At 40.6% G+C, this 26745-nt stretch overlaps 1 protein-coding gene across 8 annotated transcripts in view; it reads right to left on the bottom strand.

The window, feature by feature from the left end:
• The window catches only part of ANKS1B (ankyrin repeat and sterile alpha motif domain containing 1B), an 860521-nt gene that overhangs the window by 140404 nt on the left and 693372 nt on the right, over positions 1 to 26745 (bottom strand). Inside the window, exon 1 of one of the 8 annotated variants that reach the window (XM_032493570.1) lies at positions 6668 to 6908. The exons of the other annotated variants lie outside the window; for them this stretch is intronic. The gene's annotated coding sequence lies outside the window, so the exon portion shown is untranslated. Of the gene's footprint in view, positions 1 to 6667; positions 6909 to 26745 lie in introns of those variants that run through there. 8 annotated transcript variants of the gene reach the window in all.

Here is a 26745-nt window from a genome sequence, read left to right as displayed (position 1 = left end):
CTTAAAGAGGAGTGCCAACCTGTATCACCTTCCTACACAGTCTTAATCCACTTCTGCTCAAACCTCTTATCATTTTTCATTTTGCTTAACTGTAACCATTTAAAAACTATTAATAACCATTAATCATAACCATTTCTCTTAAACATAGGGGAGATCTTTTAGGAAATAACTTGTAGTAGGGAGACCTTTGTTTGAAGTTCAATAATTTTTTATGCTGTTAGATACAAGAATACAAATTATAATACTTTTTATTTAAAAATAGCATCTCCAGTATGATTCCACTGTTGCCATTATTATAAAAGTATTTCTCTCTACTCATGAATCCATTTATCAACCTCTTTGTATATATGCCTAGAAAGATGCCTTAAATGATATTAGTCTAATGTTAAAGATGGCTCATTCTGGGTGATGAGATTTAGGGTACTTTAAAAATTTTAATATTTTTATGAAGTGCATGACATGAATTATGTATTATGATCACATATCAAATATCAAAATATCAAAAATAATACAGTGATTCTTTTTTTCCTTAAAAAATGCTGAGATATTACTTTGGATGGTGAGAACTATGGAGAATTGTTTTTTGTTTTTGTTTTTGGTATTTTCTTATATTTTCAGAACTTCAAAAACGCTTTTTACAATTTGATATTCTGAATCTTTCCACATCTCTTCTTTGTTTACTATCACCACCCTAGTCCAAATTGCTATCATTTCTCGCCTGGACTACCATAATAGCCTTCTACGTGGTTTCTCTGTGTCCACTCTGGCCCTAGTATTGTCTACTCTTCACAGAGCAGTCAGTGTTTTCTTTTCAAAGGTACAGTTGTCGTACTGCTGCTTTAAATTCTCCACTGGCTTCATGTTGTTTTTAGGCCCAGACCCTTCGCCATGACTGGCAAGGCTGACCTGAGTTGGCCAGGACCCAACCACAATGGACTGCTCTCTGTTACCCAAACAAACTGTGCTTGTTCCCCACGGGCATTTACGCACATGGGTCCCTTTGCCTGAGTGCTCCTTCCCTGGGTTTCTCTGCGTGGCTGGTCCCTGCTCGCCACTCTGTGTTTGAAGGACACCTTCTTAGGGAGACCTTCTCTAACAACTTTTGAAAAGTAGCATCCTTCCCCTTCAGGACACTCTAAAGCATTTCACCTTGTTATATGGCCTTCATAGCACTTACCACTATCTGAGGTTATCTTCTCCATTTATTTATTTACTTGCTTTGTATCATCCTCCCCTACTAAATATCTGCTCTAGAAAACAAAGTCCTGGTCTATTTTATATCTCCTGTCCTAAGAACATGCCTAGAGGACAGCTGACATTCCATAAACTTTTCTCAAGTGAATGAATACACACAGATATTGTTTCTCAGCTTAAAAAGAAGGGTTGTGTTTGCAAAGCTGTCTTTTAAGTCAGTTGTTAAGAATTCAGAATTCAACTTCCTTCAACTAAGCCACAGTACAAATAATAATAAATTATCAAGTTTAGCCCACAAATACCTGCTGGACTCATAAAGGGCTGAAATTCTGTATACTGCCACAAAAATACTAGAAAATCAACATGATAAATTATCATTGGCATAATATGCGATTACAAAGAAATATTTTAATTTATTTAAATATGAATAAATTACAGTTTTATTTATCCTTCATACTGGTGGAGACATTTAAGGATATTCTGAAGAGGGCTTCGGGTCATTTTCAAGGGTTGTAGAGCTTTCTGGTCCTGGTTTTTTATTGCATATAACCTCACTTTAAAATGTATAGTTTTCAGTTTCTTTGATCGCAGGCATATCATTATTATCACCCTGAATAAATACCAGCCGCGACTTGGGTCACTGTTCGTATAAAAAATGTAAAAGAGGAAATAATAAATAACAGAGAGATTTTTCCGGAGGTATTAGGAAAGAGGAGACTAAGAAAAGGCATTAAAGAGGCTGTGTAGTTTGAAAGTGACCTGAGCTAAGAGTAGTGAATGAGGGGACAAGAAAAGTTAGCACTGAGTGGTCAGAAGAAGATGGGGAAGAAAGGCTTCTCCTATTAGCTCCTGGGAATTTTCATCTTCTGAGACAGCTTGGTTCCTGTCAGGAATAGTTCTGGGTGGATGAAAGGAGGGAGTGCCGGCGTGTAAATAATGCTGAAACTTGGGAGGGACTCTTTATTTCTAATTTGAAGCTTTGTCCTGAATTTGGTTTGGCATGAGTGTGTCTGACTAATCTACCAGTAGAAGTGAAATAAATAGCATCACTCATATCAGGAGTACCAACCAACCCTTGGGAGGTATTTAGGAGGCAATGCCAGACCTTTCATTCCAGAGAGAAAGCTATACTACTAGCTATACTACTAGCAAACAATTTGAACCAATTATTTTTACCTTAAATTGACAGTTAAGACAGACAAAAAATGTTATTAAGAGCCAAGTTAGATGCTGCATACAGTTTACAAGTCTTTTCTGAAGACATGAATCATGCAGACAAAGAGAAACGGCTTATTTTTGCAGTTCCATTTTATATTTCTAGAAAAATAACTACAGCATGGTCATGATTTCTCAACATCGGCAAATGAGATTTTTATGAACATTACACAACACAAATCACCACCTGTTGCAATTACAGCTATGTGCAAGTCACTCCCAAGCCTTAACTGAAACCAAAATATAAACCATAAAACCTACAGTTACCAAAAATTATTCTAACCGAAATGTGCTACAATGACAGGATGCTCAAATAGTCTTAAAATATAATTTTCTCTTGCTATGTGTCTTAGTTTTAAAATGGCCATAAAACCAACCCCTGAACAATGCTACAAGAGCTACCAAACTGAGCACCATTAAACATATGGCCAAGCAGCGCTGAGATCGTGCTGGGGTTGCCCTCTGATTCCCCTGTGCTTCAAAGGTGGCTGCCCATAGTGACAGAGGTACTGGAACACGGTACTCATGGGAATCTAGGACAAGCTCAATGCAGCCTTTGATTCTCCAGAGCCTGTTCTTGTGGTTAGTCCTGTGAAGTTAGTAATTTCAGTTTAGTTACATTAATTTTAAACCCCAAAAAGATATAGCCATAAAAGCCATTTATAGAACAATTCTGTTTTGAGAATTTACCTAGAAATACACTATAAAGTATTTACTAACAGAAAGGATCAGAACATGCATTTTTGCTTCTTCCAGTTCAAATCTTGTATTGATCTTCTCTGCACTTCTCCCTATTCCCATATAAGAAAACTACCAGTAAGTCTGCTCTGTAAATACCAGAATCGAGAGATACTGGCTAAAGATAAAATTTTTAAGGGAATTAATCTTGGATTTTATCTAAACAAGCTATTCTCACAATTTTTTTAAAGAAAAAAAATGACTCAGCTTAATCATATTTTGACTTCTAAAAAAACCATCTCATGATTTCACGAAGAGAAAGCAAAAATCAGATGAACAAGAACAATTTTCATCTCACACTAGAATTACAAGAAAGGTTAATTTTTACATGAAAATTCCATCTACATAAAAATAGATTTCTGGAACAATGCATTATTGACAGATACGTGGGAAGATAAATGCACTCATGTAAATGTTCTTTCTCAACCAGATTATTAAATACATTGACAGTATTGCACTTTGAAAACAATCACTTTTAAAGAAATCAAATATTAATAAAAAAGTAAAGACATCATAGCTAATGTAATCTTTCACCAAAGAAATATGCATGCAACACTATTTCCAAGGCTTACTGATATACAATGCTATTAAATTCCACAGCAAACATTTATGCTTTGTTACTGGCTACTGTCCATGAAAGGAAACAAACGGGTAACCAATGAATATATTTGGAATCTGTTCACACTTCTGTTAATTACTGGTGGCCTATGGAAGACCTTGTACTTTGATTACTGGTAGTGACACTTGTAAATGCTAAATCTGAGTTACTGCTATAAATCCAAAATGTGTAAAAATCAAACATATCTATGGGAATATAAATGTTTTACTCATGGTCATTAATGACTTTTATCAAGCAGATCTTCTAATTAATTTTGCTAATTGTTCATTTCTCCTGGGACTTTAACTGGCTTGATGGATATTAATGTGACATATGTTGACATTAGCATCTGGTCAGAAATAAGAACATCAATAAAATCTACCTGGTGTTTCTACAGACTCTGCCAATGCTATAAACACTGACAATGCCAAAACATTTATTTCAAGGTAATATTTAGAGAACATGTTTGCCTTCCATTTAGAGAAAGAGTAAACCTGCTTCAAAACACATAGTACTCAAAAATGCTTATTCAATGAATGATGCAATGAGATGACTTAATAAACTGGAAAATATTTGCCTACATTTAAAAGAGGATGATAACATCACAAATGAATATTGTGAATGCCTTTCCTGTACAATGCCTGCTAATTTTTACCCTATTTAAAATATGTACAGTAATTTTGAACAAATATTACTATTTTAAAGAAAGCCATTCCCTAACATTTCAGACCAACTATACCATATGCAGTAGATTAACAGACAAGAAATGTATCAGAATGCAATACATGTATACAAATTTGGTTAAAACTACAAACTTTTAGATTGTTAATAACTATCCAGTGATTGTCATTTTAAACTGCTGACAAATAAATGCACTTACAAATTAAAAAAAAAAAACTAGCTACCCCCAAATATCTTACTAAACATTATATTATGCTGTACCTATATCTCAAAAGTATTTTAATGGAGATTTGATCTCCAAGGAGAGGCAAAATCTTTGTTCTCTCTCTCTCTGGTCTCCCTCAGGGGAACTGTAACAATATAGGGTCTCTCATTCCTAATACGTGGACATATTATTCCTCTACTGTCACTGATGAAGAAAAAATATTACTTCTACTAAAAGCGCCAAAGTGCATCAAGCAAAGTAACTCCAATGCAGCAAAATTAACTTTTGGCGATTAGCTACTACAGGATAAAATTCCTATCATTGAAAAAGCAGTATTGACTCTTCACTGCTTTTTCCAACATCGTATTTCCCCCTGTATTCTGAAGTTAAAAAAAGTCTTTGTAACATTTTTTTTAAATGATATGTCACTAAGTCTCCTAGGTAGCATGCATCTGTTTTAATTTCGCTTGTACCAGTTACTCCTTTCTCCTCCATCTGAGTACAAGAGGATCATTGCCATCACACCAAGCACTATTCAGGACTAACAGAACACAATGACAGAACGGAACACTTTTGAAGAAGCCTTTACAGTGGATTAATGCCAGCACACAGTCATTATAGCCTATTTTGTCACAGAGCCATCAACACTATGGACTCAAATAACCCAGACACCACTGGCATCTCCTTGCCCCAGCTCATCTGCTAAGTACAAAGAACACAGGTTGGAAAGAACCTCTGGGAGGTTTTCTAATCTCCTTTCCTCTCGTACTTCCAACTCCAAACCAGCTTGGAATTGGGTCAGAACTTCAACGTGAATCTACCCTAATGTAAAGACTCCCAGAGAGAATTATAGACTCCTTGGTAACTTGCGTCAACGTTGAGAAGTCTTTAAGTTGTATCTAAATTCCTCACATTACCCTTACAACACTATTCCTTCTAGTTCTATTTTTCCAGATGCAAGAGTTCACATTGCATGTATCCTAATCTAGTAAGGGTTTTAGAATCATTGAGGACCCCAAAGTTCACATGCCTTCTATCTACCAATACGACATGTTGGGTGCACATCTGCAGCACCGGGATTAAAATTTTTAGTCTTCTAAAACTAACATTTCAGACACTCAGGGAAGAGAAATAACTGCAGCCAGGACTAGCATTCCTGGCCAGTCTCTGAAAATGCAAAGCTTCCCTGAGCTGCCCATTTGTTTTAGGGGCTCCTGTTTTTAGACGGCTGGTTTTCTTGGAGGAAAAAAAAAACAAATAACAAACAAACAAACAAACAACCGCAGCGGTGACAGCATCCTTATAAAAACAACATCTTGTTTGCCTTCGGCAAGTTTTAGCCGGGAGTAAAATTGCATCCAAGTTACAACACGGAAATTGGGATTTCAATGTAAATGCTGACCCGACCTTTACGAAAACAGCAAATTGCAGTCTCTGCTGCTGTATTACTGCTCTCCAAGGCGTAGCATTGAAAAGTCCAAGCCCACTTTCCCCTTCGATTAATCAGTGTATAAAGAATACGAGGACAGAGGGCACGTTCAACACCAATCCTTCGTCTATTCTTCCTGCTAGTCCTGAAAGGTGATTCAAAGCGCACCTGGAAATTACATGGGTTGGTATGGCTTTTTAATACTGAAGACAAATGACCTCTGGAAAATATCTGCTCGTGAAAGTCAAATCATTTGGAAAGACATCCGGCAATTTACCGCTTCAAACTCCTTTGCAACCCCGAAGAAGAGGAAAGGAATGGGAAAATGCGCCCAACCCGAGGGGGAAATCCAGTAACCAAACCACGTTTAAAGAAAAAAAAAAAAAAAAAAAAAAACAGAAAAACCCACACAGTGGAGACCTCCAGCCTGGCTGCAACAAATGCCCCAGCAAACCCCTTCCGCAGCCTTTCTGGATTTTCAGACCCGGCTTCCTTTTTTCCTCCTGCCCTAGCTGCAGCACTTCTCGAAACCGCATCTTGGCGAGCGGGGGCCGTGGACGGCTGGGGAGCGGTGCCCTGCGCCGCCCGCAGCCACGCTGTTACTCACCCGAGCCGCTCGGAACTAGCGACGGCAGCGGCCGCGGGCTGGCTGCGAGCCGGGATCCGCGAGGGCTGGCGGGCTCCGGCCCCCGAGGACGCGGACATGTGGCTGGAACCTCCGCTCCGCTAGCCGTTGCTTCTGAGCATCTTTCTGGGCGCTCCCAGCAAATGAGAGCGGCGAGGCGAGGGCGAGAGCGCCGAGGAGGGGCAGGAGAGGCGCCGAGCCTGGCCGCTCCGCACCGAGCGCAGGGTTCTCCCCGCGAGCTCCCCGGGCCCGCGCGCGCGCCCCCCGCGGCGCCCCCAACCCGCCGCGCGCCCTCGCACGCGCCCCGGCCCCACGCGGCGCGCGCCAACCCGGGCGGCGGCGGCATCTGCGGCGCGTCCTCCCCCGAGCGCGGTCTCCAAGGCGGCTGGCTGCGCTCTCTATTGTTCTGCGGCTGCTTCCCGAGAGTGGGCGGCCGGGGCGGGTGGGAGGTGTTGGCTTAGTTGCCAGGAGGGCTTACCACTCAGTCGGACCCTAAGTGCGAGAGCGACGCGGGCTCGGGTACGGCGCGCGGGGGCTGCAGGGCACCTAGCACCACGGGCTGCCGGTGCGCGGGGGCTTCCTCCTCCCGCACTCGCTCCAGCTCGGCGCCCGGCGCATCCTGTGTTACTATGGATATCTCGCTCTTCGCCACCCCCTCCTCGCACTCCGAGAGGCCGCCGCAGAGGCAGCAGCCAAGCAGCTCCTTAGGCGCCCAGGTGACCAGCTCGGCAGCAGCAGTGGCAGTAGCCGCCACCGCCGCCGTCACCGCGGTCGCCGCCGCTAGGGAGAAGAGGAGGAAGGGGGGAAAAGGCAGGTCCTGCTCTATCCCCCGAGGCCACTTCGAGTTTCCTCCCACTAACCAAGCTGCTTCGAGTTCACCACTTACGAGAAGCCACAGCAGTCCTCAGCTTGAGTGACTGGTGGTGGCACTACCCTGAGCGACTGTTCCAGCTGCTCTCAGAGGGCAGTGATCGGCCCCCGGTAGACTTGGAGGGTCATGGTTAAGAATTTGAGTAAGATTTTATCTGATTCAAACACCCCTCATTCCCACCCCCAGTTCCCACAAAAGTTACCGTTGTACAGTCAACAGTTGTAGAAACTTACTTTTGCAAAGGTTTCTTTTCAAAATTATGCCAATTAAATGAAGTACATCTGACCTTAAACGACGAGGCTTTTCTTTCGTACATATTTTTAAATCCCAATGGTGTTTCCTTGCCATAAATAAATAAAAATAACGTGTGGCTTACAGACCGCCTAGTACCATAACATTTGAATGAACATATCTAGCAACCCACGCACTTCAGTTCCTTGGTGTTTCAGTGTTCCATCCAAAAGCCTGAGTTGCCCACTTAGTCTGGGATACGAACCACAGATTCCCACAGGGGATAATCAATGACTGAAAACAAGGTAACAGCACCCAAACAGTCTGTGAAAATAGGTTGGAATGAAGGAACTCTAAATAAAAGTATTTAAGGAAATGTATAACATTATGATGAATTCCAAACAGTTCTCAGAATCAACCGGTTGTTCAGGCACATACACTTTCTAAACTTCTAGAATGTGCATCTGTTGTCTTAAAACCAAAGAAAACAACGATTTTGATCAACTGTAAAACATCAGACACTGAAATAGAAATGTTAATCAATGTTTAAAATAATAAGTAATGTTTACTGAGCACTTAGGATTTGCCAGGCATCTGTGAATTATCTCATTTAATTCTCACAACTCTATGCGGTAGGTTTTATTATCATCCTCACTTCACAGATAAGGGGAAAAAGCCTTGGATCTGCAACCAGTAGTTACGGGACAACATTCACTTTCTTAAACAAGAAACACTAAATGTCCACCATTTTGTCTACTGTCATGTCATTGTCTACTTTGGCAACATTCAGGAGAACAGTATACTCTGAAGCCACCCTGCTAGCAAAGGACGGGGATAGGATATAAACTCAGGCCTGTCAGTCTCCAGAGTATGAGCCCTTAGTCATATAGAAACTATTTCTTATTTACATTAGTTCATGAGGCTTACACATATAGAAAGTGAAACAGATTGGACACAACTTGCCTTCTTGACTGGTGTACTCTTTACTGAACATGACTTGCCTCCTTCCCTGCAGCATGTTTGGATGTATCTTTTTTGAGATCAGCAAACTTCTGGTGGGTTTGGAAGTCAGGCCATCTAGTTCTATTTCTCACTCTGCAATCCAAACACATGTGGCTTGAGGTAGAATAGGTGTTTTCTTGGCTTCCCAATCTTGCAAATAATGGAAGAATAACATTTCTCAGGGCATCATTCTCTTTTTGGTATTGTTCTCTGGCAACAATATCGTTTGTTAGCAATGAACTGCAGGCTCTTTAGAAAGGAGTTGTACTATCATTTTTTGTATTGTGTTGAATTCTCTGCACTCTAGAGGCATTTGGGGGCTATAGGCTATTTGTGTGTCTGCAATATCTCTAGAAAGTGATGGAATCTAATTCTCTGTCAGCATTTGTACTTGACTAATGAAAAAATCTTTTTGAGGGAGATGGGAGGGAAAGTTGCTGTCCATGGTGGCTGTCTTTGATGTTCCATTCAGCACAATCAACTCACTGATTAAATTAAATATGATGGTCTTGGAAATTAATTTCAGCATGGCAGTAATGAAATTTGGTGATGACCTCCAGGTATGCGTACTAAAATGTAAAGGTCTTATCAGTATAATCTCCTACTGGTTGGGGTAAAAACATTAAATAATTCACAGAATGATGGCTTTTTACTCTTTGGCACTGAATAGCCCTATCTGTAGTTGAAATTTTAGACATTTTTATGTTTTAGAATAGCATAAAGAATGTAAGAAGTCACCTTCTGAAACTCTCTCATATTGTAGAAAAGGAATTTGATACCTCGAATGGTTAAGCCACGTGCCCAAGGACCTAACCTAATTAGAATCAGAGCAAAACCATGAATTCTTGCCATTTGTTCAGACATTTACCATGATACTGTGGTGACCCAGGATATTCAATGTCAGAATTAGTTTTTCCTTCAGTTACATTTTTGCTAAAAATCAGTCAAGTTCCAATTCATACTGTTTAAAATATAAATGATATGTAGTCTCATGTTCTTTTACTGAGAGGGTATCTATATCTTATTTTTAATACTCTGGTTATATTAAGTAATACATTGTTTCTAGAAACATAAGACAATTTAGAAAAAAACTCTTATAGTACCAATGTCCAAACTCCTTGTATCTCCAGTAAATTTAAAGCATTCATTCCATTACGGTCATCAAGTATGCCACCCTCCTGATATAAATTGCTTATTTAAGAACAGCAGTTTTGTATTTAGAAAGGACTAACATTTGAGATTCTCCAATTTGCATTAAAAATTATCCAGAAGACCATGTTGAATATTCTAGTCTCCAGAAGTCTAAAGATGGTGGTAACATTTCAAAGAGATATCTAAAACACTGATATGAGTCCTTTGTACAGACTAGAGGAACAGAGTTACAAGTTCGGTGGTAGTACTATGCAAATACTTAAGCTCCCAACTTTGGAAATAGACCTGTTGGTTTCAAGTAATGGCTATTGCACTTAGCAGTTTTGTTATCTTGAGTAGGTTACTTAACGTTTTCTAGCTTCACCTTTCCACTTTGTAAAATGAATATGATAATAAAGGAAACTACTCCACAGAGTTCAGGTGAGGAGGAAATGAGATTACCCATGTCTTTCTGATGTGCCAATTTGACTAAGTTATAGTCTCCAGTTACTTAATCAAACACTAATCTCGGTATTGCTGTGAAGGTATTTTGTAGATGTAAGTAAAGTCCATAATCAGTTGACTTTATCTAAGGGAGATTATCCTAGATAATCCAATTCAATCAGTTGAAAGGGCTTAAGAGCAGAACTGAGATTTCCCCGAGGAAGAGGAAACTCCATCTGTGAATGGCAGTTTCAGCCCCTGCCAAAGAGTTTAAGCCTACCCTTCCTGATGGCCTGCCCTACAGATTTCAGACTTGCCCAGCTGGTCCTCACAATCACATGGGTCAAGTCCTTGCAATAAATCTCTTAGTTTATATCTCCTACTGGTTCTGATTCTCTCATTGAACCCTAACTTACATATGTTGTAAAGAATTAACTGTAGTATCTGGCACATAAAAAGCACTCCAAAAATGTGAACTAAAATGTTTTTTAAAAACCTTTATTCAACATCTCTCATATTCATGGCACTGAGGTATGCATTCTGATAAAAATGTCTTAGAGTTCTGAGGTAGAGTAGGGATAGACACCTGCTACCTTCAGTGCTAGTAACCCCAAGCAAGAAGGGATTAAATGTTGAGTAAAATTTCAACAAGGAAACGTGCCAAGGGTGTTGATTGTTCCATCTGGGGCTATGTAGGGGAATCATGCAAATCTAGTATGAGGACAGTTTCCTGAGATAGGAAGACAGTGAACAAAAAGGCAGGCACTCCTTTTTGATAGACCTATATAGATTTAGCATCTGAAACTAGGAAGATCAGTTTTTCATGGATCAACCATAGAATTCTATGGTGTAATACAGATTCATCTCTGACTGCGGGTCTTAAGCCAACTAGAATTATATACAAAAGAAAACTGTCTTGAGATTCTTGGAGGAAGAAATACTCTGTATTTAAGAATGTTAAAGTAAAAGATATTTCTTGTCTCAGTGTTAGCTTATCTTAGTATTCTGTGTTGTTATATTTTATGGATTTTGTTTTAAGCATTTTTTTATTGAAGTATAGTTTATGTACAATATTATGTAAGTTACAGGTGTACAATACAGTGATTCACAATTTTAAAGGTTATACTCCATTTATAGTTGTTATAAAATATTGGCTATATTCCCTGTGTTGTACAATATATCCCTGTAGCTTATTTTATACCTAATAGTTTATACCTCTTAATCCCCTACCCCTATATTTTGGGGAACATTTTTAAGCAAAGAAAAAATACTTCAAAGGTACCATTAATCAGCAGGCATGGCACAAACCTACTTAAGTAGAAGCTGCCTCTGTCCTTCAGAATTATAATGCCGAGCTTACAAAACTTAAAGCTGGAAATATCTTAGATCAGTAAGCAAAGTCCAGGGAGGCAGTCTCAGATGTAAATAGGACTAAAAGTTGATGAGGAAATGAGAGAGATTGAAAATGAAAACCTTCTGACTTGACTTTATATTAAAACTCTGGTTGATTTGAAGTCAATCTTACCTTTGAACATGTTTTGAATTGTGTATTTGTGTGTGTATTTGCTAGGGAAAACTGTCCCATGATCCTTTATACTATATTAGTGATTTTTAAAATTGAAGTATAGTCAGTTATAATGTGTCGATTTCTTGCATAGTCACCATATTAGTGATTTGTTAAAAAGGTAGTGATATAAAAATACTTCTTATTATACCAAGATTTATTGAATGCTTATGATTTCAAATATTGAGTTGGGTGCTCAGGGATAGGAAGGTAGAGTAGAGGTGGACTGTAACTTTATGGAACTCTTTCTCTGGGTAATTCCTTATGGAAATCCTTATGGATTTCAACTGACATGTATCTTTCTCCAGGAAAATTTGAATACACCCCTTGTTTCTGTACTAGCCTAGACAAAATTCTTTTGCTCTCACAGTAACTTTGCTTCTCCTAATATATTGCTTCCCCTACTATAGCATTGATCACTTTGGGGGTAATTACTTGTTTAGTTATGGATCTCCTCATATGACTGCATGTAGTCAAGGACCTTGCTTAAGTGACTATTTACGTTCAGCTCCCAACCCCAGATAGGCATTAGGTGAATACTTACTGAACACTTGAAAGAAAGCTTGAGACATGTTGAATTTTAGCTGCTCTACAAATAGACACATGCAGAAAGCAGATAGAGTATAAATCTGGAGCTGAGAAGAGAGGTGAGGGCAAGAAATACGATTTTCTCTCAACTAATTCCTGGTATTTGGAGGGTCTGGGAGTAGACTGGCATCAACTTGAACCACATGTAAAATTATGAAAGAGAAAGTCTGAGGTCAGAACTCCGGACAGCACCCACATTTTCCATTTTACAATGTGGGATGATACATGGCCTACTGGCTAGGACGGAAAAGTTCTGGGTAACCTCACTCCCAAATAAATCTTTTTAACTACACGAACAAGATTCTAATAGAAAGGTATTTCAGAACTAAGCTAATATAGAGATGGGAGTACTATGAATATGGTTTTATAATCATGATATTGTGGAATTTTACCTTCCAATATGTAGAAAGCAGGGCTTTAAATTTTGCACACACAAAAAAATTGGTATGTGTAAATAGAGGACAAGGCACATGAGTCAGAAAGAAAGAGTCTGTATAATGGCAAAGCAACAAAGTCAAGGAGCTGCACAAGAGGTAGGCATCGGGGAAGGCTCTGAGTGGCGTTCGGGCATGTTTGGCTGTTGGTGGTGTATGTTCACTGCAGGAGCAGTAGGGCTCTCCCTTATACTCAGCGCTTGCTTGTCGTTAAGGAGACAAGTAAGGCATGGGCCACTTTCCAATGCTCATAGATTTAATTATTCTTATTGCATGATCATCATTTTGCTGTGGAAAATTTTCTTTATTTGGATAGCAAATTTAAAACAACTTATAGACTACCTATTAACCACTGGCATATTTGCAGATTTAACTACCAAGCTAACACAATGCAGAGCAGAAGGGACTTATGCTTTTTCCTGAAGTCAAGTAGGCTTGGAATCCAGGGGGAATGAATGTAAACACTGAGGCCCATCTGCCAGAAATGCTCTGCCCCAGCCTTCCAAATTAAGACCTAGGGACTTTTTTTGGTTGCTAACTACATCCAAGGCCTGAGCCATGTACAGCTCCACTGAGCCATTACTAAGACGTTCACTTGCACCCTTTGCTTACAAGCAGCCCCTGAGAATCAGTTTCAGCTGCACGGCACAGGTGTTAGGTACCTCATCCTTCTAACACCTTTAACCAACTGAGCAGCTGTGTTCAACACTCGCAGCAACTTTCAAGGTTAGCCATGAGAAGAGAACGCTCCAATAATCTGATCTGGATGTCTGTTTCACTAAGTGGCTATACATTCCAGATTTCCCAGGACAGCTCCCTTTAAATGAGTCAGGCCATGAGATCTGATTTTTGCTTCAGAAAAATACAATTTGGAGCATAGTGGAGACTCATACTTGGAGACCTTAAGGAGGTAGTATAATGCACAGAGAAAGGCTGTGGGGTCTGACCTGGGTTCAAGTCTGGCTCTATCATTTACTGGTTTTAGACCCTGAGCCAGTTTTTAAGCTTGCTGTACCTCAGTTCCTTCATCTGTCAAATAGGGATAATTGTTCTGTAAGGATGTTGTTTAAGGATTAAATGTGTGCACCCATGTAAAAATCTAGCACAATACCCAGAGCACAAAAATTTTTTAACCAAAGAATTAAGGACACCTTAATATTAATTCATAAGCCTTTAGAATCAAGAGTCTACTCCAACTTACCAACTGAACTAAATAACAAGGTTTATTCCCATAGGACCTTCTAGTGTGTGTATCAGCTGTGTGAGGAAGAGTCCATGTACCTGAGCGTGGATGGTAACTTTCTGGGTGGTAGACACATAATAAAGTTTTTTTTTTTCTCCACAGGATTTTGTGGAGGACAAAATAGCCTCTCATTTGATGGTGATTATATATATCATTATGCTAATTCTCTAGCAATGCACATTCAGGGTACTGAAATATACTAGAGGGACAAAGGGAGAAAAAATTACAAAATAAATACTAAAAATAAGTACTTGATACTAATTTAAACTATTAATTATAACAATATTAATTATATTTATATTAATACAGTAATTATACTAATATTAATTATATTAAAATACTAATTTGGGGTTGGAATCATTGATTCTTAGGATAGGAAGGTATGGTTGATGTTCACTGTTTTTTCTTGCTTAAAACCCATTCCTTCTACTTTTGTTACCTATAGTTTGAATTTTCACTGGGGACCAACCTCTCAGCCCTCAGCCATGAAATTCTAGACAGTCCTAAAAGATCTGACCATGAAGAGGACCCATGATCCACTGGCCTAACAAAGGATTCCATCACACAGCCACAGTGGTTCATTCAGGGAGGGTCAGGACCAGGACTCTTTTGGAAATATTCGGAAAGAGGAGCACTGTCTTCACTAAGGTTTCAGAGTTGATGACACTGTCATTGCCAGGGTGCTGAGCTTAATGTCTGGAGCTGCCAATGGCCATCCTGTGAGAAGGGTCTGTCCCAGAGTGAAGCCAGTGCAAAGGAAGCAGGGCAGAGGTATGGAGTGAGAGACTGAGGGATTCCAGTAATAGCTTTCAAGATTCTGGATCCAGTCCTGCATGAAACCTCTGGACTTTCTCTCTTTTGGGGGCCAGTGAATTCCTTGTTTTGCTTTAGTCATTTTGAGTTGGGTTTCTGGCACTTGTAATTGAAAGTGTCCTGACCTACTCAGAAGGGAACTTAAATATAATCTACCCCAACCTCCCATCTGATGTTTGAATCTCCTCTGTAACTTCTAATGAAAGATTTATTCAGGAAATATATTCAATATCTTATAGTAGCTTATGGTGAAAAAGAACATGAAAATGAATATATGTATATCCATGTATGACATTGTGTTGTACACCAGAAATTGACACAACATTGTAAACTGACTATACTTCAATTAAAAAAAAAAAGAAAGATTAATTCAATCAAGACCGAACTCTTCCAGTGACAGGGAGCTCATTACCAACTGAAGAAGCCTATCTCACTGTCGGGGCTTTTACTGATATAAAAGTCTTTTTGAACTAATTGAAACCTTTTCCCTGAAACTTTCGTAGAGTTACCATTTATTTTGTACCTAGTAGGGGCCAGAGGCCATGTGCTATGTTATGCTCATTCAACTCTCAAAACAACCTTCTGATAAAAATTATTTTAGAAGTCACTGCAGAAATCCAGGTAAGAAATGATCAGTAAGGGCTGTGGGAGTGGGGATAAGGCAGATAAGGATGGATCTGGAGAAATAAAGGTGTAACACCTCAAAGACTTTGCGACTGAATGGAGGGTGAGGGCAAGAGAAAAGGTGGAGTCTAGGAGGACCTCTGGTAATTAGACACATGATGAAAAATGGGAGGAACAACACTGCGTGGGGAAAAATGAAGGTTCTGCTAGTTGTCTGAGGAGATCACTATCTGAAGAGGTAATAAACCAATGGGGTCAATGTTTCCAAGGGCATGTGATAGCTCTATACATTTTTAAAAAATTTAATGGAATCTGATTCAGTGTTAATTGAGAAATCACCAAGAATAGTATTTGCCTAGACTTTTGTCACATGGGTATGGGTAAGAATAACATGTTTATGCTTAGCCCTCAAGACTGGGTTCTCCCTTTTCTCTTCCTGTCAACACCCTGGGAGGTAGAGGAGAGCAGCCAGAGAACTCAGCGTGAGGATGTAGCAGTTTGCCTGAAAAGAGCCACAGGAGACAAGAGTCGACTTTGAGGTCCTAGAGCCAAAGAGAGTGCACACCTGTGGAAGATGTTTCTTGAAGGGAAAGAGGCAGGAAGAGAAGAAACATATTTCTTGCATACCTGTTACATACCAGGCCTCTATGTGCATTACCTCAACAACCCTGGAGGGTTGTTATTATTACTTTAGACCCATCTTTTTTGCAGATGAAGACATCGTAGAGGCTCTGAGAGGTTAAGTAATTTTTCCAAGACCAAACAGCACTAGAATTAAATTCAAGATGTCTGGCTCTGAGATCCATGATTTCTTCCTTATACCATGCAGTCTCCCTAGATAACGAGCAGTTATAAGATATTTTCTAGTTGACAAAATACATTCACATGGTATCTCAATTAACCCTCTAAACAACAACCCAGAGGTTGGTTGACTGGTACTGTTTCTATTTCATAGATGATGAAACTGGGTCCCCGAGAAGTTCGCTGACTTGCTCAAGGACACACAGCTAGGAAATAATAGAACCATGGCTGAAATTCAAAACTCCTAACTCCAAGCCTTGTGTATCTTCCCAGGATACTGCAGCAACTGCACTGGGCAAGACGCTATGAAGTAACCTGTGTCAGAACAGTGACTGATAACAGCTTTGCTCTTAAAACATCCCCTCTCTTGCACTGGTGATAATGCTGTTTTCACCCTCATTGGCTCATGAGGAAAGACCCCCGGAAGAAAGGAACACAGGCTCCCTGGAGTTTCTAGGTGGGGGTGGGGGTGAAGTGGGACAGGAGGTTCCTCAAGAAACTTTCATCCCCCTCTCCATCTTTGAACACTAAGGTGGGGTCTGTAGTGCAGTGCTGTGAGAATCCCCTTCATCTGCTAGGTCTGTGTGCTGTCAGGACCAAGGATAGGATGAGCCACCATCCCTGGAGGGCAGAAATGACTCTCTGGGTGGAAATAATGTATGAAGCCACATTAACTCTTTCAGGCCATTAGGCTATCATTTAGTAAATTACTGCTTTGCTCTAAATGGGTCCCTAGTGGGTATGGAGGGTGAGAATGTTCTAATTTGCATTTTCTCCCCTTTCTTTAAGCTGCTTTTTTTCTAATTATGATGTAGACAAGGAAGTTGTTTAATAAGTGGTTTATTCCAAATCACTGGATGCTCTTATAAATATAAAAAATGCTCTTGCAGATCTGCCACATTGAAATGTGTGAAGTCAAATCTATGTATAACGTGGGTGTAGTGGGGTGCTGTAGGCCAATCTGACCTGCAGGACTAGAAGGTACCCAAGGCACTGGGACATCCCAGATTTTCAAGTTCTGAGTTAATGGGTGGTATGTGACAGAATCCCACGTGCCTGGAGGCCTGGGGAGGATGGTGGAGGGGAGCAGATGTGGAAGTTCTGGGTGGGAGTCTTTTCCTGCTTAGAAGGGAGGATTCACAATTCTGATCTGAGGAGGAGTCAAGATCTCCGCCTTGGCATATTTATTATAAGCGAGATTTGTGGGAAGGACAGGGGTGCTCCCTGAAAACCCTGGTTTCTTCCTATCACTCAGAATGCATAACCACTGTTAGCTGAAAGAGCTGGGAACCTTTTTCCTCCCTGGGGGGAAAACAAATATATCAGAGATTTCCTTTGCTCTTACAAATCTGGGGCTTCTAATTTAATGCCAACAGAGTTGCTAGGGCCGAATATTATCGCCTGGCGGTGATTACAGCAATAATGCTTTACATTTATACAGCATTAAATGTCTTTGAAGCACTTGATATTCATTGTTGATCAGTGCTGGCTTCATGAGTATGTATTGTCCCATAGGGCTTCGTTCTCCAAAGGGCCCCAAGTTTGGCTTAATGCTCTGCAGTTGCAGTCTTGTAATTCTAAACAATTTTAACATCAGATCTGTGTTTGTAAATGAAGTGTGATGGGACTCTGAAGCAAGTGCTGGTAGAACCTCAGCTTACATGTGGTCCTGCCTTCCCAGGAGGAGATTTTGGCTGGCTGTTCTCCACCTCCTGCTGCCGAGGGCCTCCCCAGTTGCCTCCGGCCCCTCCCCGGCTCACTCCACAACCGCTGCTGTCCTTTGCCTGGGGTAGCAATCAGTGGCATTGACAAGGATGGGGCAGGGGCTGGCCTTCATTCAGCCCTCACTCTCCTTCCACACCTAGAGGTAATGGGCGGTCTTGGTGTGGATGGTCACCCACCCTGTGGCTTCTTGGGGTAAGCAAGCCTACAGCCATCTCCAAGCTGCAACTCATGATGTGTTTGGTGGGCAATGTGGCGGATGACTTGACAGAGGCCTCTCACTCACGACCAGCCCAAATACCAAGTACATCCTGGCCTAGAGATAGTTAGTCCTTGGCAGGGACAGGGAGTCACTCATCTGCTGTAGATGGAGGTGATGGACCTGTCGGAAGGGGAGACTGGATCCTGCAAACTTTGTAACTGGCCTGTCATCAACATTCATTGTGCTAGCCGTGCAAGCCAGATAGGACAAGGATGTCGCTACTATTACATCTTCTGCTGTTTGCACTCCTGCTAGTGGATACCATCGTTGGCATCTCTGTGATTTGCACTGAGACAGGTACTGAATAATATGTCATTCTGCTTAATCCTTACAACACATATACAAAGTAGAGCTTACATATCGGGGTAGTTCCCTAACTTCTCTGAGGTTTGGTTTTCTCACCTATAAAATTGGTACAATAAAATCGATTTCACAAGGATATTGTGAGAGTTAAATAAGATGGTGTGTATGTAGAGAGACAGAGAAAACTTCATTCACCTGTGTTACTTTATCACTGTATTTGTTTGGAAGAAATATTCTGATAAGTGCTTGAGGAGAAGGCAGAGGCCCCTGTGGGCATACTCAGGTAACTCAAGAGAGTTGCTTAACTTCTGCACTTGTAACAGGCAGAGCAGTTTACTTGGTTCCTGGGAGGAAGGTAATAAAGAGGAGTCATGGAGGGCAAAGTAGAGGAAGAGAACAGTAGTGACAATAAAGGCTTTAGAGAATGGAAGTGTTGAATGGGGATTTAAACACATTTGTTTGTGTTGGGTGTGTGCTGTAAACACCTCCACCTTCCCATCCTCATGAAATCTTCAGTAAAGATTAAGTGATTGACATGCTTTTGTGTGTGATTAGATTAATGGGGTGGAGGGTGGATCTCAAAGAGGTATTGAGATTCCCATCCATGTTCGCACAAATGAAATAGACAGAAAATAGACAAGTGGCCGTGTGTGCAGGAAGATGAGTGTAGAGCTGATGATGGATTATAACATTATTGTTTCCTGTGAGTACTCACTTCGTATTCTAGTTTATATCTTTCTATAAGCCCCACTATCAGTCTCTGCACTTAGTGGACACTCAAATGTTGAGGGTTAATCAATGTGAGTAGTAACTATTAAGGGAAGGAAGCTAAGATGATGTTGTATAATTATTTCAGTGACCCTTTGATGTAGGAAATTAGGCTCTCCAGTTTACAGATAAGGTATCTGAGACTCAGAGAGGCCAAGAACCTTGCCTGAGGTCACATAGCTACTAAGCGGCAAAGCAGAGATACAGATCCATGCCCTATTGGTTGATGTTTCCCTGGTCAATGAAACTTGAGCAGAATATCTAGTTTCAGTATCATTTAAACCAATATGAAAAAAGTGCATGTATGTATATTTTAAAGTCCCCATTGAAATCAAAGGAATAAGAAAACTGACTTAAAAGAACTTGCTAGGGAATACAAAATAGAAAAGGGGAGGAAGAATAAGAACATACGAAAAAGAATATAGCATAACTCAGTTATCCCTTAGATAATTGTAGGATTGTACTGATATTAGTCATTGTACTGTAATGACACCAAAAAGGAAAAATGCGCCAGGTAGGTGCAACCTATTGTGCAAGAACAGCCTGCCTCAAGTGTGTCTGAAAGCATGGTTCTTCCTTCAGCTCAGTCAGGTCCAAAGGAGCGCATGAATAATTGGCTACAGCTACCCTTTAAGCAAGTGCCAGCTCTCTTTGCTCAGGCTGATACATCTCCAAACCTCAGGGAGTCAGGAATCAGCTGCCAGCAGCCAATGGGCTTCTGAGCATTCATAACCAGACCAGGTGCTGATCCATCAAGCTAATTAGCAGCCTGTGGGCCACAGTTAGCTGGGAAAGTAGAGGATTTTTAACTCTTTTCCTGACAGATCCTGTACCTATCTGTGCTTTTTGAACAAAGTTCTATCAGCAAAACAATAACAAAAAAGGCATTTAGAATTCAAAAGGAAGGAGGCTAAAAGGAGATACAGTTGCTTTAAATAAGGGAGACTGTTAAAGGAAGTGAACTTTCTCACTCATACACACACACACACACATAGTGTAAAAACAGTGATCTTTCTTCCTTTTCTATATATCCTCATTTTACTTAGCATAACATCATTACCACAGAACGGACAGTCAATAAATGTTTCCTCTTGTTGATAATGATATTTTAAACATTTATAGTAAACAAAAGGAGGAAGTGGGACAGCATTACAAAGGAGCAAGGGATGTAGCTTGTCGGCACCAGAAATGCATTTAATCATCAGGAACCCAAACAAGCAGAAGAAGAATTAGCTTTAATGGAAAATACTGAGAATATGTTGACAGTTCAGAGTAAATGGAAAACTTAATCTAATTGGGAGAGGAAGAGATGGGATACCCCAGAAACAGTGTCACTGCAAATTGCCAGATTTATAAAGCAATGTGTAAATCAGCAGAGGAAAGAATCCAGTGGATTTTAATAAATTTGTAGAAACTTATAGTAAATAGTGCACTTAAAATTAGTTTGACTGTGATGATAAAACAGTAATAGAATCATCAATGAAGCCAAAAGTATTCCAAATGTCTTCATTGACACAAGAGAAGCATTCTGCAGCCAATTTGTTCAATATTTCTGACTTTCGTATGGTTTTGTTTATCATAGATCCAATAATCTCCAGTGGAGCAATGCCAACATGTGATCCAAAGACATGAAGTAACAAAGAAGCATTCTAGCCCTTGAAGTAGCCAAATCTGAAAATCACAGAAAACGGTAAGGCAAAATGCTGGCAGAAGTCTTAAAACACAGCAGTAACATTTATGGAGATGTCTGCACGAGCTCTCTGTCAACATATGGAGAATTGAGGAAGGGCTACGGGATTTCAATGACACCCCCATCACTACCATCTGGAGATGAAAACCCTGCAGTAGATTTTCTCTTAACTGTGCTATATTGCTGATGAACTTTACATTAATGATAAGATCCTAGCCAAAGTTCTCTTGGACTACTAACTATAAAACTGTTTACTGCTTGATTCTGGGGTTAAAAAATGGATGTATGTCTGTGTGAGGAACAGCTGTCATTGTATTTGTAGAACCGAAGAGTCAAGATGATGAAACAGATGATTCCAGAGTCTTCAGGGACCTATAGAAAGCATTACACAGCCTGAGGGGATTTGGATGTACTTGGTCCTGGCAATAATGTAAATGGTACTACCCCAAGAAACTGATCTACACATTGAGATTGAGCATAAATCCTTCCCCAAATATTTGCTGAATAAAAACGTAGTGAGTGGTTCCCTAGGAGGAGAAGGGGCATGAGTTGAATTACTTTTGCTATAAGAAATTAATGCACTACCTGGACTATAATCAATTTGGGAATTGTGGTCTTTTAAACAGAAGATAACTTAACCAGGGTCAGTGAGCCATTGGATCCATGCCAAATGAGAATTCTCCATAATGCTTCGTATAGTTGTTTGTGTGTGAAGCAGACAGGTTACAAGTTTGTTCTATGATTGTCCTGTTTATTGCCCTATAAGAGCAACTCTCCTAACTCCAGCCCCTGCCACCAACTGTTTCCCTATGGTTTGGTCAGAGCTAACCTCCAGTTCTTCCTGCCCAAGTCACTCTTACTAGCAAAGGAAGAGAGAAGCATATGATCCTGACCTTGTCTACATCTATAGCCTCAGCTCTGGTTTGTCCTCACTGGAACCCATTTCCAGGGATGCCGTGACCTGGTGTTTTTGCCTGTGCGACTCTCTCTGCCTTTAACTTCCTTCCACCAGTTCTCTGCCTGAAAAACTGTTCCGCTCAAAAGCTTTCCCTGATAATAACAGCAAACATATAGCACTTCCTTGGTACCAGGTACACTTCTAGATGCTTTATTAAACACATTGAATTTTCATCAGAGCCCTACTAAGTAGGTACCAGTATAATCTCCATTTTAGAGACAGAGAAACTTTAAGGCAGAGAGGTTAAGAAATTTATTCAAGGTCATCAGTAGGTGGCACAGCTGAGATTAGGAACCAAGACAGGCTTAAGAGCATGTGTTCACCACCCCTCTGAGTCCAGCAATACCTAGAGCTTGCGCTGGCAGCCTCAGCACACACCATTAGACTGCCTGCACGTGGTCATGTTTATAACTGTCTCCTCTTTCTGGGCTTTCCTTTTTTTTAAAATAAATTTTATTTATTTAATTACTATTTGGAGGGGGCGGGAAGTAATTAGGTTTGTTTCTTTCTTTGTTTGTTTATTTAATGGCAGTACAGGGGATTGAACCCAGGTATGCGCTCTACCCCTTGAACTATACTTCCCCTCCCTTTGCTGGGCTTTCTAACTCCAGTAAGTCCTGCAACACTCAGCCTAGGCATAATTTTCTTTTTTTTCCTTAAGCCGTCCTGATCCTGCTCCCCCAACCTGGGTCAGCTGCACCCTCCATGACCCACGCCATGCTTCTCTGTGCTAGAGCACAACACCACGTGTCTGTTCACCTGTCTGACTGCCCATTAATCCATAAACTCTTTGAAGGCAGGGATGGTCTCAAATGTTATAGTCATTAACACAGTGCCTGGCATATAGAGCTGTTGCTTAATCAGTATTTGTCTGTTCAGTTGGATGGACACTGGTGCTGAGAAGTCTTCATCTTACAACTCTGGTTTCCAGCTTTTACCAGCAGGTTAAGAGCAAAAGGGACTCTATCACAAATCCTGGGAGAGTCACGACAAAGGCTTAGCTCCAGGTCAGAAGACAGCAGGACTATTAATAGCTTAGGGGCTCAACATTACATGACCTGGACTTTATTTTTCCTCATGGCTTAGATTTGTAGAACTGGAGACTGGAAGGGTCCTTGGAGATCATTTAGTCCAAGTGTTGCAAACTGGTGGCCTTGAGATGGCCTTTGACACATTATTATTTGTTTCTATTTTTATTAGAACATCTTTAGGCAGGACATTTACTCTTTATTTCTCCACTTCCTGCACCATATCCTAGCATAACATACCACTTCACTCATTTATATCATCTGCCTGAACCTTCAAGGCATTAAAGCATGAAATACCTGATTTTCGTCCAACCTATTTTTTGTCCCCCTACACAGTGAAACTCCTCACGTCGGTACTTGGGGTCCCCAATTCTCTCATTAACTCATTCCAATGAGGTGTTCATTCGTCCCTCGACTGATGTGTCAAGATGACCCAGGACCTCCAACTTGCTAAGTTCAGTTTCTACCTCTGACCTGAAACCCTCCTCCTTGATTTTTGGGACCATACTCCTCATTTTCCTTCTACTTCTCTGGCCTCTCTTTCTCTGTCTTCTTTTTTGATTCCTTTTCATACTCTCAATCTCTAAATAGCAGATGGCCCAAGGTGCAGACCTTGGTCTGCTTCTTTTCTCACTCCCTTTGTTCATTCCCTTAGTGATCTGTATAGAATGTCAACATACTGACACTTCCTCAACACACATCACCAGCCCACCTGGTTGTCTAGTGGGCCCGCCAAGCTTATTATGTTGAAAAATAAACTCCTGATCTCCACAGCCAATCTGTTCTTCCTACAGTCTTCCTCATGTCTGTGAGGGTATATCCATCCTACCAGTTGCTCTGGCTAAAGTCCGTGAAGTCATCCTTTATTGCTCTCTTTCTATTATTTGCCATATGTAAATTCTCATCAATTACTTCTCTACTCAAATCCTCCAGCATCTCCCCAGTTCTTCAGAGTAAAAGCCAAAGAAAGTCTCATTGTGATCTACAGGTTACATCCCACCCCTACTTTTATTTCTCTGACCCCTTTTCCTACCACTATCTCCCTATTGACCTGCTTCAACCACACTGGCCTCCCTGCTGTTCATTGAACACTCCAGGCAAGCCCCTGCCTCAAGGTCTTTGCATCTGCTGTTTCCTCTGACTGGAACATGCCCACCCCCAACTTTTCCCGTTCCCAGGTCTTTTCAAGACTATTCAAATGAACCTTCTCACTGAGGCTTTTCTAGACTCTCCCCCCATTTAAAAATGATTTCCCCACACCAGGATTCTTACCCCGTTCCTCCATCCCTTTCTACTTTACCTTTCTCTAAAGCACTCTATTACCCTTAAACATACTATACATTTTATTTACTTATTTTGTGTGTCTTTCTGTACTAGAATGTAAGCTCAAAGAGAGCAGGCATTTTTGTCTTCCTTGTTCACTGCTATGTCCTCAGCATCAAAATAGAGCTCACATCATAGTAGGGACTTGTTATGGGTTGAATTTTGTCCCCCTTCCAATTCCTAGTTTGAAGCCCCAACCCTCAGTACCACAGAATGTGACCTTATTTGGAAATAGGATCATTCAGATGTAATTAGTTAAGATGAGCTGGAGGAGAGTGAACCCCTAATCCAACATGACTGATGTTCTTATGAAAAGAATGCCACGTGAAGAGAAAGACACAAGCATAGAATGAAGATGAGGAGAAGATGGCCATCCACAAGTCAAGTAGAGAGGTCTGGGCAGACCCTTCCCTCACAGCCCTCAGAACATACTTACCTTGCTGACACTTTGATTTTGGACTTCCAGCCCCCAGATCTGAGACACGACAGAGTTGTTTTTTTTTAAGGCACTCAGTTGGTGGTACTTTGTTTTGGTAGCCCTAGCAAACTAATACTCAAAAATATACTCAAGAAAAATATCTGGATGAATAAATAATTGAATTAATTTTTCCAGTGAAAGAACTGAAGCCCAGTGAGGTTAACTAACTTGCCAGAAACATGGTGGTGAACTGGCAGAACCAAAATCCAGCTTTCCTACCTCCCCATCTAGCTCTCAGCCACAGCATCTTGATAACTTTAGTCTGTCTGGCACAAACTGAACCATCCTGTGTGGAGGGTGAAGGAGATATCTGGAGCTCTCTCACTATGTCTTAGGTCTCATCATTTCTGCTTTCCTACTTAACACCCCCTCTATCATCACATATCCTGGCTATGTTGTGGCTGGACAATTACTGATGTGTTTGCTAATTGTTCCACTCTCCCCTCAGAAGAAAGCCCTGTGCACGATTCTTCCATTATTCAAGAAATAACAAAAATTATAGTCATATTATTTAGGTAAAAAGAATGATTCACTGCTGAGCCACTAGGCTACAGGGAGCAATTCAAGGAGTAGAGTACACAATCAGTGAAGATAAGTCACGATGATGTCACAGCGGAAAATACAAATACCTCAGTGGGCTGTTCCAAAAGAACATCGCAATTATATCAGCTTACTGCTAAGCACCCTTCACTACATCTGTGAAAAGTTGTTCTGCAATTCTGACAGCCACATTTACGGAGAGGCAATACAAGGAGGTGGTAGGAGGTGGCAATCTATCCCACATATTCCGTGAAGGAAGAAATGACTTCAAATTGCTACAGAGTAGATGAACATCAGTCATATAGAAACATTCTGAATGAGGTCAGACATGTTTGGACACTTACCAAACAGGTCAGGAACAGTGTTTTCTTTTCAGAATGGAATTACGGTGTGATGTTGGGTATGAAAAATTGAGGGCCATCATGGATGATATTCAAAATATTTAACAAAATAAAGACAGCATAGGCCATAAATGGCCAGCAAAGCCTTAGTAGTACATCGTACTTGAACCTGGTCCTTGGTGAAAATCACTCAGCCAGAATAGTAGAAATACTGCTAACCTCTCTGACCCTTGGTTTAGTTTCTTAATTACAGGGTAGGATACCACCACTAGTTTCTCACTGCTGTTGCAAAGACTAAGAGAGCATGTTCGTGAAAATGCTTGGTGCATATCAAGTCCTTAATAACAATAGCAAATATTTGTATGTCATTAAATATCACATATTGGCAAATGCTAATTTACTTAACCCCTGCAACAATCCTAAAGTTCAGCTATAATTATAACCATTTTAGAAATGGAAAAACTGATGTATAGAGAAGTTAACTTTCTAACAACTTTCTCAATGTACTCAGCTCACAAGTGTTAAGACTGGGCTTTGGATCCAGGGAGTCTGAATCCCTCAGTCTCCATCCTACCCTACCCTCATAAATGTCAGGGCCCTCCCCGCCCACTTTGTGCTCCTGAGAGCCAGTGCTGCCAAAGTTTCATTGACTCAGTGTCTCAAAGGAAAATGGGCAGTATATCACTGGCTGGTGCCCAGTGATTTAGCCGTTCTTTCTATGTCTGCTCAGCCTCCATATGCATGAAAAGGATTAAAAAAAAAACCAGTCGAATTAATACAAAATCTAAGACTATAAGTTTGGAAGGCTTTTGTTTTGTCTTTTGTTTAGTATCAGCTGAACTCCTCTAAGCATTCAGGGTGAAGTTATTTATCCCAGTTAATGAATCTCTTGATAATATAA

Source organism: Camelus ferus, chromosome 12 (genome assembly GCF_009834535.1).
Source record: "Camelus ferus isolate YT-003-E chromosome 12, BCGSAC_Cfer_1.0, whole genome shotgun sequence".
In the NCBI taxonomy this organism is placed as follows: Eukaryota; Metazoa; Chordata; class Mammalia; order Artiodactyla; family Camelidae; genus Camelus; species Camelus ferus.
Note: the sequence above shows the minus strand (reverse complement) of the source record. Positions and strands in the feature narration are given on the sequence as shown.